Source organism: Nilaparvata lugens, chromosome 6 (assembly GCF_014356525.2).
Source record: "Nilaparvata lugens isolate BPH chromosome 6, ASM1435652v1, whole genome shotgun sequence".
NCBI lineage: Eukaryota > Metazoa > Arthropoda > Insecta > Hemiptera > Delphacidae > Nilaparvata > Nilaparvata lugens.
The window spans coordinates 59,278,585-59,300,659 of NC_052509.1; the positions used below are offsets into that span (position 1 = coordinate 59,278,585).

At 32.5% G+C, this 22,075-nt stretch overlaps 2 protein-coding genes across 11 annotated transcripts in view; one reads left to right on the forward strand and one right to left on the reverse strand.

Annotated features, from left to right (window-relative positions):
- The window catches only part of LOC111045726 (hepatic leukemia factor), a 276,427-nt gene that overhangs the window by 187,055 nt on the left and 67,297 nt on the right, over positions 1-22,075 (forward strand). The window lies entirely within an intron of this gene.
- LOC120352065 overlaps positions 1-22,075 on the reverse strand; it is a 125,300-nt gene that overhangs the window by 50,128 nt on the left and 53,097 nt on the right. For all 3 annotated transcript variants that reach the window (XR_005571683.1, XR_005571684.1, XR_005571685.1), the window contains one exon: positions 17,292-17,536. The gene's annotated coding sequence lies outside the window, so the exon portion shown is untranslated. The remainder of the gene's footprint in view (positions 1-17,291; positions 17,537-22,075) is intronic.

Genomic DNA, 22,075 nt, shown 5'->3' on the forward strand with positions numbered 1-22,075 from the left:
TGAAGATATCAATCTTGCAAGTGTCACCAGTGGAGCACCGTAAGTGGCAGACACTTCCTCCGTCACGTGTATTCTGGACTCAAGCGATGTGACTTCAAATCTATTTGCTGACCCCACATTCGAGTGTCAACGAAACTACACGTGATTTAAAGGTTTAGCTGGAGGCTTCAGGTTGAAATTGAGAGGTGATTTTTGTTACAATTTAATGATAATCCGATCATCATTAGGGTTGTGTGGCAGAGAGGACCAGGAGTCCTAATTCCACCCTAATAAAGGCATATAATCAATCAATCAATCATCATCCGAAATTGTGGTATCAAGGCAGTTTGGATGATTTCAAAGCTACTTATACACAAGCTATAGCTAGAACTTGTTGGATTTTTGATCTTATTCAATAAAATTTTTGAATTGTTCATTGAATTTAATAAAATATGTCATTGTTCCCTCATTGGTTTTTTAGAAATAGATGAAGGAGTTAATAAGTTTGTAGAACTACATGAAGGGGTTTGAAGATTTCACACTTGTAACTGTATGTTTTTAAGGATACAAAAATTCAAAAGTTTTTGGACGATTTCTCTCTAAATTTGGGAAAGACACAGTTTTGGGCTTTAAGCTTGTTGTTCCTTTCCCAATAATTGGAGTAGAGAGTTAGTAGAGAGGTAGAGAGTTAGTGGGGAGGATATTTTTAATATTCTTTCCGAAGAATGGACATTGATATGTCCAAAGCTCCGCCAATTTATGTAGATGCATAACAATTTAATTATTATCTATAGTGATTATATAACAAATTGCTTTTTTATATCATATACAGTTCAATAATTATTTTCTTAGTCTATATTATGTAAATTCATCTATAATTTTGCTGTATTGTAAGCTATTGTATATAAGTGTATAAGCCAGTATATATTGTAATCTACATAAATAAAGTACTCAATCAATCAATCAATCAATCATTCATAGTTGAAAATGGAATTGTATCTATCAATAGACAAATAAATAAATGGATGGAAAGGTATGACGGTTTAATAACCGCTCAAAATCTTGAGGTAAACTTGAATTAGGAACGATTATATTCAACAGAAGGGTAAATATTTTACTTTTTTTAATTCCCTTCAAGTATTGGGCACAATGTTTTTATTCCACCAAATCGACACAGAATCGATCAGATCGACACATGGAATTAAAGAACGCAAAAACTTAAATATTGTAGTCAGTATAACATTAATTGTGTGATTTTAAAGAACAATGATAATTGATTAACATATTCTAATGACTCAATAGCAAATATTTTTAATCATGTTATTTTTCTTTTCAGGTAAGTCCATTTTGAGAGAATCTATCTATAAGCTTACAAAGTGAACGTGAGTAACAAATTCCATGTTATGATTTTATCAAAACATTAATGTTATTAGTTTTTCTAAGCCTATAATCCTCCCTCCAATTTATTATAATGCCCTATCAGTTCTTTTTAATAATAATGTATTTAATTAGGGCTACTTCATTTGATAGTAAAAGATAATCCCGCAGTACCTTTTTTTAAATTACAATATAAAATACGAAAACCACTAGTTTCGGATGTTCAATCCATTTTCAAGTTAAAAAAATAACAATAATGTTCACAGATTCCAGGCCTAGACAAATCACCACATTCAAAAACTATTGTCAACAATATTGTTCCAAGTCAAAGTTCGAACCTGAGCAATATAGTCATGCTATCCTGTGCTACCTGCTACCTATCATGTGCTATATATCTAAGAACGTTTAAACCGCATTTATAGGATTTTAAAATCGAGTATACTAGTAGTTCTGTGAACAGTAGACCTCACGCAGAATTCTCATCCACAAGTACCTGATTGAAACTATGGACCCTATGGAAATACAGCAATAGACTGGCTTCTCCACACATCTGTGTAATCACTTGTCAGCTGATTTATCTATATATATAAAAGCGAAATGGCACTCACTCACTGACTGACTCACTCACTCACTCACTCACTCACTCGCATAACTAAAAATTTACCGGACCAAAAACGTTCAAATTCGGTAGGTATGTTCAGTTGGCCCTTTAGAGGCGCACTAAGAAATCTTTTGGCAATATTTTAACTCTAAGGGTTGTTTTTAAGGGTTTAAAGTTCGTCTTTTAGCATGTATATTCTTCTTCTCCCAATCTCTTAATTATAATTGAAATTTCCATATCATATGTTACTATAGAACTATAATCTAGATAGAGTACCTCTTCGAAACAGTTGTTAACTGGCAACTAAATTAATAATTTTGTCAGGTTGGCATTAAGTTGAGTTGACTTTGTTAGGTTGGCACCAAGTTGAAGATTTAAATGCATTTATCGCGGAAAAATTGATTGGGCACTGCTACTTCAATCCTGGGAATATTATATTACTAGCCGTCAGGCTCGCTTCGCACGCCATATCCGTGTTGCCAGACGTTAGTCTGGACCCCCGACTGGATTGTTCTAACATATGATAAAAATGCTCAAATGAAAAATGCAGGCGAGCGAAGCGAGCCTGCTGATCCCATTCCTGGACGATCCAGTCGGGGGTCCAGGGGGCGGAGCCCCCTGGCTAGACGGATATGGCGAGCGAAGCGAGCCTGACGGCTAGTGATGAATAATTCTATAGTCTGATTTTTACTCTAATATTGGCTTATGAAGGAGGCTCCTTTTTCCTTCTATATTATCCTTGAAATGCAAAAATTCCAAAAACCTTGTATATACGTCGACGCGAAATTGAAAAAGGAACATACCTGTCAAATTTAATTAAAATATATTACCGCGTTTCGCCGTAAATGTGCAACATATAAACATTAAGAGAAATGCCAAACCGTCGACTTGAATCTTAGACCTCACTTCGCTCGGTCAATAATATATCAATCTATAACTCGACAATAATCAAAAATGTTTTCACCAAGGTGATTATCTCCCTCCACTGTGAGAAATGATCCTCCAGTTCCAATCTATTCATTATTATTGCAATAAAAAATCAATGAACAAATGAACATATCAAAATATGTTTAATCACGGTGTAAAAACTAAACAAGTGTTTTTTCTTCTGTGGTTTAATGAAGCCATTTCCTATCAACTACTCGAGTCTTATACTCTACAGTAAATAATAGAGCTGCTGTAAGAATCAACACGTATCTAATAATTTAGCTTGCAGCTTAAACAAATTTGTGTCGTTTCTTACACCGACCGACGCATTCGGTTGAATAGGAACGCGGGAAGCGCTCACAAGTCCAACGCGGAAGAAATCCTTTTTGGGTTTTCCACAGTGAATCTGCCGCCGCTACTGTCTCTCTCACTCTCTCGCGAGAGTAATCGGTGTGTCTCTCTCACTCTCTCGGGCGAGCAATTGGTTTGTCTCTCTCGACTGCAACAGTAGGCCAACCAAGAAGTGACGCAATCACTTTCGCTTTCATTTTTAGGCGACGTAGCCATCAGGAGAGACCAGTGGTGCTCTTTTCAACCGGTACACCTCTTTCTCTTCTACCACTCTCTCTCTCGCACCATTTCTCTTTCTCGCTTCCTCTCTTTTCATTTCTCTTCCTCATCTTGTACTACGTATCTTGGTGCCTCTTTCAACAATAAATTAAGGCTAACATTGCATCAATTTAACTAGAATGTATTTTAGGTACAATGCATTACATATTCCTTTTGGCTATGTTTAACATTTTTTTTTGTTTTTCCTTTTCTCTTCAATTTAGTGTATATTTTATAGAATTGTTCGATAGAGTTGAATACTTTCGATTTATAAATGAAGCTGACAATGAAATGAACATTTGCAACTTCCGAAACGAAACTTAATCTTAAACTACATAGAAAACTGATAGAATAAGTTTAGTTATATTAACAAAGTTCCAACAAAAAAATTAGAATGGATGAGTATTCAGAATAAAGGAAGACGAATATATTCAACTGAACACTAGAACTAGTTTTCAACTTACTTTCTATTGGGAGTTTTCATTTCAACTACAACATAGTATTCATGAACCAAGATATGTTTGTCTTTGGGTTTTGGAAAAAAACGTTTTCATCCATTGGTATTTCCTATAATACCTCTCAATCTCCCTTTATTTTCCTCAATGCATTTGTCTCTCTCACATTATTTCATATCAAGTTCTTCACGTCTCATATCATCGGTCTATCTCTTACTTTCTTCCAACATGCACCATCCTCCTCCTTTCTCGCCTTGTTCCCTCCTCTCAAACGCTCATCACTTCAATAATTTTTACTCTACCCTCCTTCTCCTCAATTCTCTCCTTTCTTCTTCTACACATTCCTTCTTCCTCTGATCTCCGGTTTTCATCTGAACAACTCCCAAAATCACTTCTGGTACCTCAATTTCCTTCTCACTCACACTCTCTCTTTTATTCTGTCTCACTCCAAACCACTTTCTCCCCACTACCAGCACAACTCTTCTTCCAAACTATCTGCCGTCTCTTTTCAAACTACAATATTTTCCCGGCTAACAATAATTGTGCTTCCACGCTCCAATCCCATCATTTCATCCACCTACTTTCGACTAGTCTTCCGGTTCTAAAAAATACCTCCCATACTCCTATACTGTCTTTAGATCCTCTGAATAAAAATGTATCAATGTGACTTTGGTAGCACGATTTACATGCATCGTTCTTGTATCATTGGAAACAGGATCTAATGAATCTCATGCTATTAAAATTAAAATGTTGGAATCAAATTTGAGATTCCAGAACTGAATTCCTTTGGAATCTAATGATCTGACACATTTTAAAGTTTCTTTTTTTAATATCCTAAGTTATGTCGTCTCAATTTAGACGCAGCTTATTTATAAATTATTCTGGTAATCTAGTCATTTATCTAAAGTATAAATATTATCAATTTTCATTGAAAATTATATTGAAGGATCGATCAATTATACTGAGAATTATATTTGATACTCAATTCTAGTTTCTGAAATAATTATTTTAAATAAATTTAATATCACATAATATGACAATAGTAATTTCATGACCCTCTATTCAAATATAGACAGAAACTAGGCTATAAATAAGTTTAATTTGTTCATCATTCAATCAATCAATAATAATAGAGTGATTTTTGAACAAGGTTTGTTAATTATTAATTTCAATTAAGAGTTGGATGATATTCAACATAGCAAAAAAGAAATATCAATAAAGTTCTTATTCATAGTATATTCTTAATTAATTCCTTTGAAATAAGATTAAAAACATTGCTTATCATCGCATCGATCGCTTCAAAGATTCCTGTTACATCTAAGATTATTCTAAGATTCTTATATACATCTCATTGCTTCAAACAGCGATTACAAAATGAAATCTATAGAATTATAGATTCTAAATGATGTGAAGGCGTCAGCCAATGAGAGCTCGTTGTAGGCGTGGTCTAGTGGGCCAAAGCACAGAGGAAAGAAGTACTACGGAATAAGCTGGTATGCTTATTCCGTGGCCAAAGTGTGTACTCGCACGGGATTGGTCGACGCTGTAAGAGGTAGGAGCTCTCTCAGCTGACATTGAAATAGCCATCTACCAATAGAAATGTAGGGGCGCGTTCCGTAAACAGACTGTCCTTTCTCTCACAAATAGTGTTCTTTCTCATGCTATATTACTTTATTCACATTTTTATATTTGCATATTTGTTCTACTCATTTTTGATTACTTTATAATGAATGCAATAACTATTATATGAACAATGATGGACATTGTATACTATTTTTTTTTAATTTTTGGTTTTTAACTCATAACTTTCTTTATAAAAATAGGGGCAAGAATAATTACCATCATCATCATCATCTCATATGAGTCTACCTATATCATAGACTAATATCATCCAATGCTTTCGTGATAATTACATTCAAACCCCAATATCAAGGGAACAGGAGAAAAATGCATATGCTAGAGCGCAAATATGTATTGCAAATATTATAATAGCTATTATTATATGATTATTAATGATTTTGATTTAAATAAAATTGGTTTCTTTGAGGATCAGCAAAGCTGATGAATGAATGTAAGTTAATAAAAACGTTTGAAAATTCTACAACCTCAGTTATAATACTTGTATTATTTATTACCATCGGATTGGGTTTATATTAGTATATTTACTTGACAATACACCACTTTGATTCAATTTGAGAAACCGAGGTGTAGTTTACAAACAGCTTCTATAAGACATTATAATAGCTGAGTTATCTGATAACAAGATTTCTAGCAACATAATACTACCAAATTTCTACCAACGCCAATTATTTCCGAAGCCAAATTCAGTAACCGACCGTTTAACAACCATCAATTAGAACTTAAACTTGATTCTGATGTGAAAGTTGTTGATGCAGGAATGTTTAAGGAACTGGACGAACGGAAACGAAGTTTTTTGTCAGACTATCGAAATTTTTATGATTAATTCAACATCTTATCTCTTCTCAACACTCTGTTTCATTTACATTTTTTGTCTCTTTTTTTGATCTCTTGGACTTTGATCTCTTGGACTAAAATATATGGATTCTATATCCTTTAAATTGAAAAAATGATGATTTTCATCTCATTTTTAACGATTTTACTGTTATTCAAGATTCTCTAAAACGAGTATAATACTGTACTTGATAGAAACACTTGCTATAAAGTTTTTATGAATTTGTTTTTGACGAACCGATAATATTATTGCTGTATTGTAAACTTGAAGGGAATGGATTTAATATTATCATTATTAGAGCTTTTTTCATCACACAATTTCTTCATCATTTCATCTAGTTGTTCTTCAATTTAGGCGTCATAATAGATGAATATTTGAAGTGGGACATTCATATCAATTTTTATGCAAAAGAATCAGATATCTTTCGTATAAATTCTACGAAGCAAAAAATTCTAAACTCAAGTCATCTTAAAATGGTATACTTTGCACTGGTCAGTCCATAATTCAGTATGGTATTTCAGTATGGGGGGGCTGTTATAATTCCCACTTGGAAGAGCTTTTCATAATTCAAAAATCAATCATTAAACAATCTTAAATAAGCCTAGACTTTCCCAACCAACCTGACTTTTGAAGAGTTTAACGTGTTGACAGTTAGACAGTTGTATGTAATGAATGTAGTGAAGTATATATTTAAATATAAAAATAATTCCATTTGCACTATAATACTATCACTAATCAATACAATTAACGACCCACCTCAAATAAGTACCTATCTATCATACCAACATTGAAAATATTAGAAGACAACTCATATTTAATAAATTCCCTGAACAAATTATTAGCTGTGCCAAGATAAAAAAAAGAGAGGAAGATACCTAGCCAACTATGGTTTCCCATGTAATAGGCAGGCAAAGAAGAGAAGAGAAGTAATGAGGAAAAAAGAAGGGAGAAATGGGGGGAAGGAAGAAAACAGAGGAATAGGTACTCAAAATAAAGGTAAGCGAGTCCACTGAAAAATGAAAAAAACTAATGAAAAAAAAATGCTGGAGCAGAAATCTCGAGTCATATATCTAAATGGAAGAAGAAATTACTGTATGTCCAGTTTTTTATATCCAGTTTAATTTTTCCGCTGATCTTATTGTCCAAGAGAAAGTGATTTGGAATGAGGTTTATTATTTTAGTACCTACGTAAATTAATTGCCTCCTTATACATTCAATATTAGTGTTATAGGTTACATATTTGTTAGCAGTGGCCCTTAGATTATAATAATTAAGAGTAGAGTTTATTGTGAGAGGAAAATCGGATCTATATTTTATTAAGTACTCAATTACGGTTTTTATGTATAATTGACGTATAGTCATGACCTCAAAATCACTAAAAACCATATCCGTTGGATAGAGCCTGGGTTTGCTTAATAAAGTTTTAATTATCTCTTTGATAAAATGTTGAGAATAGTGGGTGTCATCAGGATTTGAGGGGTTGGCACCCCTAATAATAATTGTTGGAAGTAGAACAAGTAGAACATCTAATTATAATTATAATTACTTTGACTTTCCTCTAATGCTACGTACTAATTACTATCACTAGTAACACTTCAACGTAGATTCAATTCTTAATAAGGATTAAGTATTCACATACTAGTGATGATAGACTAGTATTTAGTAGCATACTAATAAGTAGTAGTACATAATTCACTAGTAATTCATACACACAAACTTAAGCACAATCATAATCTACATCTCACAAAAATTTGTCACCAAATCTCGTTTAGATTAAGTCCAAATTCCATGTAAACTACAAGCACGTGGCAAATTTGGGAGAGGTGAATGAAGAGCAGCTTCTCTCCAATCTGTCAGCATCAGTAGAATGGGAAACATTCATGTTATCTACAAGAAGAAGTGACAGTGTAAAGTGAAACACACTACAGAGATAAAGCGAGTTTCTCTTTAAATTGACAGTATTGTGGGAATTGGAGGGGTTGGGGTGGTTGATGAGGATTACTGACACAGTGAGAGACGCCACTGATATCAGTGAGAAAGTAGGGGGAGTGCAAAGCAAGAGGGGAGTCCGGAGATGAGTGGGAGAGACCTGTTGCTCTCTCACTCGCTCTCTCCTGCTTTCTCTCTCTCGCGCGCATTATCGGCGCGCATAGCGTTGTCAGTTCAGTCAGTATCCAGGAGTGCGCTTGGCCGCGCCGTTGCGACGCGAAGCGAGACTTGAAGTGCTGGAAAAGTTTTCCCAAAACGCAACAATTCATCAAGTGACACAAATTAATAGTGACTTGTTCTGTTATTATTGGTGTTACAAACGAATTTACGATCATTGGGACACCCAAAAAACGTCCCGCAAACTGTCTCGGTGCGCACCCGAAGGATTTTCGCGCAGTTCTCTAGAGTTTCCCAAAGTTTACTGACCGATTTCGGAAGTTTCCAGACGTTTACCAACACATTCCACAATTTTTAAAAAGTTTACAAACAGGACCAATTTTTGGAACATAGAAGTTTACAGACCGATTTCACCAAATTTCGGAAAATGTACGAAGCCAAATGCCTTGTTATGGACTACCAGCCGCACCAAAATGCCAACATGCACCAAAATGTGCCACCGCAGCACCAAATTCACCACCAATTTCACCAATTGCATCCTCTTGCACCTGATTCTTCATCTAGATGGACTCAGTATCAGCAGCTATGGAGGCAGCATCATCAGATGATTATCAATGGTGAATATTCTTTTCCATTCATACTTTCCTCCATCAATAATTAAATTAAGAAGGATTTCTAGATGAATATACTTGAATTAATACAGTCCATCAATGGTGAATAGTCTATTTTTGAATTAATTATACAGTTCATCAATGGTGAAAAATCTATTTCATTCTACAGTACATCTTAATTGCCAATCGTGATGTGTTTGTAGAATAAGTGTTTTCTAGAATTAGAAGCTTTGCTTTATAATTTCATCATCATTTTGAAATCCTTCTTTAGCTTCTCTCTAAGAATTGTACATATAGTTCAATTCAAATAAAATTCTATTTCATTCTACATCTTCATAGTCAATCATGATGTGTTTGTAGAATAAGTGTTTTCTAGAATGAGAAACTTTGCTTTATAATTTCATCATCACTCAGAAATCCTTCTTTAACTTCACTGTGAGATTTAGTTCAATTTCTTTGAAAAGATAAACTCATGTTTATTGTTCCATGCTGATAACTTCCCCGAATTGTTTTGGTTGAAATCCAGTTTAGATTCGTGGGGAACTTCAATACCTTCTGTAGTATAACTATTAATGTTCGTTACAAGAATACGTGAAATTGACTATTCGTTAATTTGAAAATCTTCGTAAAATAGAATTCAAATTACGCATACTTTCTAGAATAAAGCATAAATTTCATGTCTTTAAGGTTAGGTTGCAAAAGAGGCTTCAATCTACTTTCGATTTTTGGGGAGCTACAATTCATTTTCAAGAACTCATCTATGAGAGCTCTACATTTAAAAATAGTTAAATTTTAGTGCTGATAACTCTATTGCCTTCTAAAGTTAGGTTACAAAAGAGACTTCAATTCACTTTTGTTACTTGGGAAACTTCAATTCCTGCTTCCACTCGAAGGTGACTTCTTTGAAGCTATGTTCCTGTTATTTTAAAACTCAGTGTTTTTTTATAGATAGCAAGGATAAAAATTCCATCACTTTCCTATAAAAAATTCAATTCTTGGGCTAAAGTTAGGATTACTTGCAAGTTAGCATTACTGATTACTTCCACCTAAAAACGATTTCCACGACATTCCGCTTTCAATGCCCCATCAATTGTAATATCTTGAAAGAATAAGACTTTGATATTGTCAATACCACTTTTATTTATTCGAAAATCAATTCATAGTACATTCAGTACCAGGTTTCATGGTTTTACCATGTGGTAATTCTCCATAATTGAAAGAATAAGACTTTGATATTGTCAATACCACTTTTATTTATTCGAAAATTGACAATATCAAAGTCAATTATGGAGAAATACCACAACATCTCATACCATACAATCAAATTATTAATTCATAGATAAAGAAACCAAATATAATCAACATGAAACCTTCCAGGCTACGAATGCATCGAATTACAGTTCAAATCAAAACAGAAATTCAGTATCATGTGATCGAGGCGGGCAGGACACTCAATCCTTTCCTCACTGTATTGGATTTCACATTTTAGACCGAGATGAGTTTCAGATGAACGGTAGCTCAGAGCAGAAGAAAAAGTTGTAGGTTAAGGAAGAACTTAATTTGAAAAAAAATGATGATCGAAAAAGTTGTTTAGTTTCAACTGACCCGTCACTTTGAACAATTTATTGAGTTTCACCTCAAATTATCTCCAAAACTTAGTGAAAATTGAAAAACAAACCAAGCGGCAGTTTCATAAGAACCAACTACATGTTTCCCCTCAAGTTTTCAACATTATGCATAATTATAGCTCACAAATGCTTCTACAATATGTTGTGAAGGAAAACATAATACAGCAATACAGCATCTACTAATGCTGTGAAAAAATAATGATGAAAATTTAATACTGTTTGTGATAATAGATTCATTGATAATATTGACTTCTCTTGCTAGATTGTCATAGAGATTTTAAAAAATATTTTATTCTGTTGCACAATAATTTTAAATTAAAATCAATACAGAGAGTAGAGTTAACTGGACATACTGCAAGCCATGCATTCATTTGATGAGTATCTGGCCTTTCCTATAATAATATGTTGAGGAAGAATGTTGATGATATGATTTCATCTGAAGAGTTCAAGATATTGTTATTTTCAAGATGAATATCGGTTGACAAATAATTTGAGACAAAATAAAGCAATATAGAAAGCTTTGGGAAATTGCCAGTTTTTTTTATTTTCTGACAATTGTAATGTTTGCTCAATCCAATGAATAACAAAACAAGTTGGAATCAGTCTTAAACATAAATAACTTCATATTTGGTACATAATGTTTTGCCTGATTTTCTGAGTAATATCAACGATTTTTATTGAGAAATACAATATATTTGGATACATAGAATACGCTGCATCCTGTAGATACATATGAAAATTTCTCATAACTGGGACTACAATTTCAATAAAAACAATAAACATAACTCTGTTGAATATCCATACTTTTTCACTGTTAAAATTAAACTTGAATTTTGAAAAACACTTTTGAAGTGAAAATACACTTACTTTTGTAGTGACGATCGTTTCGACCTGTTGTTGGTCATCATCATCGAGTCTGATGAGTCTGATAATGACCAACAACAGGTCGAAACGATCGTCACTACAAAAGTAAGTGTATTTTCACTTCAAAAGTGTTTTTTAAAATTGAAGTTCAATAAACATAACATCTTCTAGAATCCCTCTGGTTATTAGCTATTTGAAGGATATCAAGAACTTGAAATTACAGCAAAATAACAAAATTTACACTTAATACTGCAGTGGAGAACAGTAATTCATTAACAACTTGTCAAGAATTATTGCATTTAAATCTTAAATCTTTAGCTGAAATCCTTGAAATTTTCAGGTTTCATCAAATTTCAAACATGTAAAACAGGAGACATCCATGAGAAATCAATTTTTTTCTGTATTGAATAATATTTGTTCTATAAGCCCTTTTGTAGAAGAGCCCACAAAACTATTGTTACAATTTACAAAATTAACTATTGTTACATTTACTGTGCTTTGATTACGGTTTGTAAAGTGTAAACAATTAATAATTTTTTTAAACAACACCATCATTATTTGAGAGTCATAGAATTAACATAAGTTGATTGATTACACTAGTAGTTCATGTCATAAAGTAGACATTTTTCAATATTGAGGAAAAAATTAAATAGAACTTTCCCCTAGAACAACAGTGTGAGAGACCAATATTGTTATCTCTATTAGAACCATCAACAAAATAATCGTAATTCATTAATAGCATTAACTAGTCTATGTTCCTTCTACTAGACTAACTAGAAAGATCCTTCTAGAAGCTTTCTAACATTGTTACAATCAGACTACGAGAAACGAATCAATCATTCAGTCGGCTTCCTCAACACGTGACTTTATCAACACAAATCAAATCAACACAAGTGTCAACAAGGGATTGAGGTGTGGGAATCTTTATCCCTTCTAGAACATTCCATGGTCTATCTATTGACTTTCATCCAATTTTTAAACATTAATAACTATCTATGAGAAACAAAATTATTCATTCAATTAAGTCAGATTTTTCGAAACGTGAGTTCATCAACATAGACACATAATCAACAAAGTGTCAAAACTGGATTAAGGTGTCAGAAATCGTCATTCCTTCTAGAACAATCTATAGTTTATCCATTCACTTCTTCAACAGTAACAACCTGCCAACTATATTATGTTACTAAGATGAGAAACAACATATTATATTTACTTCACTGAGTTTAATAAAACGTGAGTTTATCATCACAGATCAACAAAATATTGAGAGATGTGAAATCTTTATTCTTTCTAGAACAATCTTTAGTAAATTTCCGACGAATACCAAACAAAACCTCAAATGTATATTGCATCATCCATAGACTCCTTGGTGATATCATAGAGAAACGATAGCATAGATATCCCATGGTATAGGGCGTTTATGTCGCTACTTTTACTGTTATCCCAAGCTGATAGTTCACATAGTTCTTTCCTATGCAGCTGTGTGATGCTGGTAGTCTCTCAAATTGTGCCGTTCATACACTATCACCCCAACAAAACAGTAAAAATTGACAATAATCGATAGTAATCGGCTTGAGACAACAGTAAAAGTTGCAACATAAATTCCCTATACCATGGGATATCTACTTACGCTATTGTTTCTCTATGGTGTTATGTAGGCTATTGTTTCTGGAATAACCTATACTTAATTTAGATTTCATCATTTTATCAACAAAACTTTAGTAGGTTTATAGAGTAGAATATTATTTATTCAATACAATTAATTAGGCTTCATGAAATAAAAACAAGCTAGACTGTCCATAGACATATCAAATTTGAAATATTTAAATATTCATCAAGACATCGTGGGAGTCATCACTTCAGTATTCATTGTATATAACATCAGAGCTTCCCATTTCAGTATAGCTGACAGGGTTAAGTTAATCTCACTATGGTCAGAACACTTTCAAGTTCGAGATCAAACAATTCAGATGGTAAACATCCATTAGTCCTCAAATTTGATTGGTACAGTGTATATAGATAAGCCTAATCCCATAGATTGTTCAAATTCGATCGAATAAATGTTTTCAGAGTCGAGCTCGAGTTTACGAGCGGGAGTTGTGGTCACAAGCAAAGCACGTGTCAAAACACGTGGACCGTATATGTCATCTTTCCGATAAATTACGACTTCACTTGTCTACGTTCTCAACCTTTTGAAAGCTCATAATTATTCTTCCTGAAATATGGCATCGATCAGCCTCAAAACAATATGAATTTTTCAAGTGAGAACTATTTCGATTGAAAGAAATGATCAACAGCAGATTGAAGGACGTTCTATTCGAGTTCCAAGTACTTTCGGTAAAAAATTCTCAATTTTCATTCAAGTAGTATTTGAATTTGTTTCTAAACTACTCATCCAATCAACGATTATGCTGGATTAAGATTAGGTAGGATGTCAACGCGGCAAATAAAAATGTTACATATTATTGTTTATCTAGAGAAATGCTCTTCAAAATTTGACGAAGTTCTATTTTCAAAAACTTTGAGTTACGTCTACAATCTAACCATGAATTTATTACTGTAATAAGTGGGTAAGTCTTAACTCTTACCACCTGATGAATGAATTTTAATTTAATTTAGATATTTTCAATCCTTGACCTTCAAGTCTTCCAGACACTTCAAAACAAGACTGTTTTGTTTATTCAATAATGATTTACAAACATGAATCGTATAATCAAGTGTTTATAGAAATATTATGTTTCTCAACAATTTCACTCAATTTCTTCAAGATATAAGAAACTATCAAGATTAATATATACAACATATTCAAGATAAGTTAAACATTATACTGCTCGGTTGCACAGAAGCTTGTTAAATTTTAACCATAATTAAATGCTAGGAAAACCAATCAGAGAACCTTCTGATTCCTTCCCTCGTGATATTCAATAATGATTAAAATTCAACCGGTGTTTTTGCAACCAGGTCCTAGTATTTTTAGGAATACATAATTATTCATCATTAATACATATTTAATACATTTAATACATCATTTGAAGGCCCAGTATGGAATATTTTTCCCAATACTATGAAAGAATATTCAGATCGATTATCGTACGATAATGGGCTATATCAATTGAATATTTGAAATTCAAAAAAAATATTTGAAATATTTTGAATATTTGATATTGAATTCAATTGAAGATATTCCATTTCTTCAATTCATGCAATATGTCATTCCTTCAATCTTCAAATTCACTTTATATGTGATCCAATAGGCCTACTTTACTGGTGTAATAAATAAATAAGTAAACCTAATTGAAAGTAATTGCCTTATAAACAAAAACTAATTCATCCTGACTGTCAAGATATCGAAATATTCATCAATTATTCTATTTAATAAGATAAAAATATTAATATTTCGGGTCAAAATTCCAGACACTGCGTCTGTGAGGAATCAGTAGAGAAGTTCTCGAGTTGAAGACAATTTATGGGACTGAAATGTTATCAACTTTTGATAAACTCTCGAGTCGGCGGCATGTGTATGATATGAACTGGTTTTTCAACCACTAATCACTCTTGTTACTACAGTTTTATCGGAATCTCAAGATGAAGGCCTCGCTTATTAACGTAGAATCGAAATCTAATTGTCTGTCACAAGACTACGTCGTTTATAGCATCCAAATAGAGCCTTTGTTTCATTAAAAACTCCACAAAAAAGATTTCTTCCCACTAGAATACATATGGGAGGTCCACCATTATTACTTGAATATGATAATACAGATAACAAGTAACAAGTACTAGTAGTTCTATTAAAAAACCTATTGAGCAACTGTAAAGAAATAAATAAATAGAAATAATTGTACAAATTGTAAAGTTTTACAAATAAAGAGTAAGAAAGAGGAATACAGTATTGAGACGAGGGAAAAAGAAAGAAGACTGTGAATAGAGAATTGTCATTCTCACGAATCAATCCTAAAGGGAATTGTATGCAAACGAGAAAAAACACTAAATACTGCAGATATTCCTGTACTGGCAATCACATGAAAAATACAATTTTTTCTGTACAAAAAAAAAACTAGTTTAAAAACAAAGTTACTCAACTACAGTAATTCCAATTAAACTATTTATTACTCCTATTTAACTACTCTGAAACCCATTTCTAGTTCCACATTTTCACCTACATCATTTTATATCCCAGGAGAATGAACGTCGTTTGAGTTATATAGGTTACATTTTCATTGAGATTGATTGGGTTATGAGTATACAAACTAATTGTCATCTGAATAAATTGATAGGAATCCAATAGCAACTATAATATAACCTTTTCACAATATGATAATTGCATTATCCTACTATTCCAATAGAGCGTTTTCTGAAGGAATATCCTGGTGGTTATGTCATCTAATAGATCTCGTGGTAAGATATGGTGAATTTGTCATAAAATCCATCTTCTCCAGTAGCATACACGATAAAACACGACCAAAAAAAGCCACCAGAAACATTACTTTCAAGTTGGATGTTATAGTTGAACTAGTTTGAGACAAGACAATTATTTGAAAGAATCCTCAAAAGCCAATCCTTGAAGAAACCAAAAAAGCTATGTTGCTACAGAGATAAGGGAAGGGATTACTAACTCCTCTCTAGTTGCTATTAGTTTCTTTCCTTGAAGCAGAAGTGGTAAAACAAGTACATAGCAAAGTCTTCTCCAAAAAACTAATTAACATTTTTGCAACAAAATTAGACAAGCTGGCAACCTGTTATCGTTGCACTGGTAAATAGTTTGATTCCCATATACTCAGACATGTACCATTGGTAACATCTCTCACATCTTAACGCACAAGTCATTTACTTATGTGAGCATCACCAGCAGAAATATATATATCGGTTATTAGTTTGATTCTAATTCAATTGGCGTTTATTCTAATGATTCTTCATTACCCCAAAAGTCATACTAAATTATGTGTAGTCATGAACATTAACACATACAAACTATCGACATTTAAATATAAAGAAAATAAAAATCTCAGTACCCTTTTTTAAAAATATTTTATCACAACATGTTTCGGTCATTTATGCCATTTTCAAGTGATATATCACTAATGAAAATCTATTTCTAGTGATAATCTATTTACTGAGATTTTTATTTTCTTTATATTTATATTACAAGTAGCCCTATACAGGAAAGAGATAAATATCGACATTTACTATACACTGACCCCACCTCTTGAAGCAAAAGTTGATAAACTTGTTATCGTTGAACAGGTCATGCTTAGCACTGTTTGCACAGTACAAGTTTAAACGGAATCTCATCTTAAACTTAAGTTTCTCATCTTAAGTTTCGTTGTTGCGCTGTTTGCACAGTACAAGTTTAAACGGAATCTAAACTTAAACTTAAGTTTCGTTTGCTATAATGTGATTCATATTGAGATTACACCATCAGCTGATTCAATTCAGTTAAAGCTTTCACTGTGCAATCAACACTTATCTTGGTTCGATTCCCATTTCATCTGGCATTTACACTGATCATCCCTCACCCATTAACTCACGCACAAGTAACAGAACTATTCTTGAAACATCATCAGTAACATGCATACTCTTCTAATACAACAAACTTTTCTATCTACTGATTTCATTTTTTGAAGCAACAACTTGTCAAATTAGTAGCAAAATTGTTGCACTCACCTCTGTGCAAATCTCTGCTCGTGGTTAACTGACTTGTATATAGGTGAACTAAACGACCTTGACGTATACTATAGCCAAGATATATCTATAGAATGCTGTACTTTAGCAGGTGGAATAGCTGCTTCACTTCCTCCAATAGAAGAACAGCGTCTGGGCGCCTAAATCCCATTCATGAATGCTCGCTCTTGTATTAGTTTGTAAAGAAGTGCTGCATTCACAAAACAGCTGATCCCCGATTGTAATTTCTGCAACCAAAAGAGAAAGCCAAGGACATTATTAATAAATCATAGTGCCTGTTGAAAGATCAGTCGGTCTCACACGGAAGTGAGCTGATGTATGGAAAGGTTTGAGTTCTGAAATGTCACAGAATATGTAGTAGTACTTTGATGTAAAGAATGGTTTGAATATTGAAGTAATGGAGCAGGAAGAATCTTTTTTCAAAATTGGATTAACTTTTTCACTTTCCCAAAATGGATCTTATCATTCAGCCTAGTTTAAAATCTTGTGTATTTATAGGATTTTAGTGGCATAATTATTCATTTATTTAATCATTCAGAATTACACAACTTACAGAAAAGTACCACAGGCTTATAAAAGCCCAAAACGGTTCCAATTCTGATGCATACAACAGTCCAAATAATGTAGCTAGGTTATGTGTCACTCTAACATTCTTTAGTTACACACTAAATTTACAATTCAAAACTCACAAAAATCCTTTTTAAATTAAAAAATACTGAATTAAATCAATTGAAAATATCCAGAGAATTCCATACTTTGTAAAAACTATAAAATTATGAGACCAAAAAGACAAACACACTATTTAGAACTTTTCACAGCTTATTATTCATTTGTTTCATCCATTTTATTTATATACTGTAGTCTATTTTGTGTACTGTAGCTGTTATCACACTGTAATTGATTTAAATTCAATCTCCATAGAAAGTTGTTTCTTTGAATATATAATTCAATACGATGTTCGAATAGCAATGATATAATTGATACGGTTTTGAATAATTTTTCTTAAATTAATAATTATCACGACAATTAACACACTAATATTATTTCAATGTTATTGCTATCTAATAATCGATAGACTTCTCTCAATCCATCAATAACAAATTGATATTGATATTGATATTTTACAATAACAAACAGAATCATAAAATTACTTCACTTGAATGAGCTACTATATTAAAATTAATAAAACAATATAAAACTTGTAGTACCTTTTTTATTAAAACTTTAAAATAGTTGTAATGTTTTCAAGTTTTTATATTATTATTACAATTTCACAATAACAGCCAGAATCATAAAATTACTTCACTTGTATGGACTACTTTATTATAATCAATAAAACAATATAAAACATGTAGTACATTTTATTTAAAACTTAAAAATCGTTAAAATATTTCTAAGTTTTACAATGTTTTAATAAGGGTACTACATGTTTAATATTGTTTTATCAACCAGAATCAATATGATCAACCCGTGACTATACAAACAATAAGACAATGATTCTAAAATAGAATAGAATAGAATGACTGCCCTTATTTTATACCTATAAAATAATTACACTGTGAAGCATTTATTGTTAATATATGATAAGAATGGAACCATTTACTTTAGTCAGTAATCAATTTTCCTTATACAGTAGGCTACATGACAACAAATACTCTCCAGTAAAACGTTGAATTTTCGTCATCAACGTCTCATTTCAAATGAACACAATATTATATGAACAGCATTCTGTGGGAAGTACATAGATCTTTGAGTTCTAGATATAATATATGAACATGATATGAAATATATAATAATAATATTAAATAGATATCAATCCATACGTGCACATAGAATGTGAACACGAGTTGAAACCCCGCTCAAAATTATGCAACCACTGCAATTCCTTATCAACACAACACGATCAAATCAAAATCAATCAGAAAGTATGTACAAATTCATCAAATAGGTTAATTAAATTTTCAAAGCCTCCCACTAGAAATTTAAAGGCTTCGAACGCATTCAACATGGAATGTATGAGACAGTTATGGAGAATTCTCTCTGAGGGCTTCCAAACATCTCAATGAACGTATCCAGAATTTTGCACGTGTGTGGGAGTAGTGTTGCCAATTGATTAGTCTCCAAACATGAATGAAATCTAGTTTCATTCATGAAAACTACGTGCGTCACAGGAGCTGTCTTATAAATATGTGAATGACGGGGTTTCAGTGAACATTTCAATGGAGTTGTCTTGAAAATGAGTGAATAACGAATTTCTGGTGAACATTTCAATAGAGCTGTCTTAAAAATATAAGTGGATAACGCATTCACATTTCGGTGAGGCTGTCTCCTAAATATGTGGATGGGGGTGAACGTGTGTGGTGGACATTACATTCTTTTCCACCCCATGATCCATACAATCCACAAATACTGAACTGACACTTACAGGTGCTGCTATTGTTTTATTTTTGCCAATTTCTTTTGTGCTTCCCTTCAATGACGTGCGGGCCCAGTTGCATAATTTGGAAATTCAATTATTATTCTTCAAGGTTTGGGCGTGAAAATGCTCATCAGTTTCGAATTAATGCGGGAAAACGAAATAAATATGGAGACGACATTCACATTACATGGGAAAGCTTGACGTCAATGTTTTCACTCTATGGACGCCCCTTGTGTCCATTCGTAGATCTTCTATTTTCCTTATTAATTCAAGCATTCTACATGGCATTACATAATACAATAGCATACTTCAAAACTGATGTGAATTCGAGACGATTTATTTAATACACATAGGATAATTATTCACCTCTGAAAAACAAGTACACCCTCTACAATAAGATTGACTTCAAAATGTTAACATTGGTTGAATGAGAAGAAGAGTTGATGGTTTTCTATCTCTTTCACTTGGAGAAATACAGATTCATAGGAATTTCTTCAGCTGTAATGCTACATTTTTTTGATGAAAATTGTATACATTTCTACATTTAATATGAAAATGTGTCATATGAAAAAGTTGTCACGCAAATTGACTCCATCAAATATTTAGGTGTTACAGTGGATGAGAAGCTTACCTGGTCTCTACACATACGTTATGTTAAAAATTATCTTTTACATATCCTAAGAAAATTCTATTTTCTAAATAAGATTCTTCCAACCACCATTCTTAGACAGTTATACTTTGCTCTTGTTGACTCTAAACTGAATTATGGAATAAGTTGTTGGGGCTCTACTTACATTACCCACTTGAGACCACTTATAACCTTACAAAAATCTATCAAAAAATCTTCCTGTTAAAAAATCAGGAAGATATGAACATGCCTTTCCCCTTTTTCAAGATATAAAATACTTGCCTCTAAGATACATATATGTTTTCAAAGTTTTATACCTATTCTTTGTAATGTCTGGAAACAGTGGTCAGGCACTTTTCAGGGAGTGAACAAATTATCAAACTAGGAGAGTCACTTCTGATCTGCTAAGGCTTCCCAGGTCATATACCACTTGTTTCCAGAAATCGTTTGTATTTCTAGGTCCGAAATTTTTCAATAATTTACCTTTTGAGGCAAAGAGAATTGATATTAGGAAAATGTTCAAATATTACATTCTTAAACGGCTTAGAAATATCTTGCCTGATTGTTTAGAACACATGCTTTTTATTCTTTCTTAGTTTTCGACATAATAATTATTATAGTTGTTGAAAATCATATCAAAAAGTAATCAAGCCCAAACTGGAAATGTATGAGAGGTGAGTGAATGTGTGAGTGTGTGTGTTTTCATTTTTTTCTTGCCCAAAAAAAAATTTTTTTTCTTCTTTCTGATTTTATTCAATTATAGTATAAGCACTCCTGCTTGCACGCGTTAAGCATTATATGCTTACAGCAAGCTAGAAATATTCTGTTTCAAAAAAGCTTAGTTTTTTTCATAATACATCATACACGTAGAAAGCCTTATTACATAAATTATATTTTATACAATTTCTTCAGTGCACTTTGTATTTTATTTCCATTTTTTATGTTTGATGTATTTGAAATTTTGTATGTATTTGATTTTTGAATCAGAATAAAAACAATTTGAATTTGAATTTGAATTTGAATGTGATATTGAACAATTCCATTTTTTCAAATTTTGAAATGAGCTCTAGTTTGTTAGTATTCGAACAGATAAGAACTGAAAATTGAGAACATAGGACAATAAGCATCGCGTGAAAAGTCGAAGTGAGGACTTATCCATATCAAAATAATATTCCCCACCCATGCAGTAAAACATTTCTTCAGCTAATACAGTAATTGAAAATATAAAATGTGATATTAAAACACTTGAAGTAGAATTCTTATCAAAATTATTGGAGACACTCAAGAACAGAAGACATTAGATAAACGTTTATTGCTGTCTGAAATAGATATTTTGAGACAAAAAGAGCCATTTCGAACAAAATCTAGGCAATAAAAGAGTTTTTCGACTCACACCATAACACAAACACAGAGCATCGGGCGCTGTTATCATACTGGCGGACAAAGTTCAATGTATCTTCGACTCGGGGTATTCTTACTACGGAGTTATCACTGTCTCATTTACTGATATCATTCATTTTAATTCTCGTATGGTCGCTTCAAATCAGATCAGTCCTTCGCTGCCAGAGAATGATCAACTTTTTCAAACCTCTATTATCGTCCCTACATTCACTTCAAGCTGTCAGTAGTGTTTCAACGGTAGGCATTGATGTAATTGATCAGAAATGCTGACATTTTCAAAAGATTCTCACCACCTTATATTACAATTAGATTCACTCT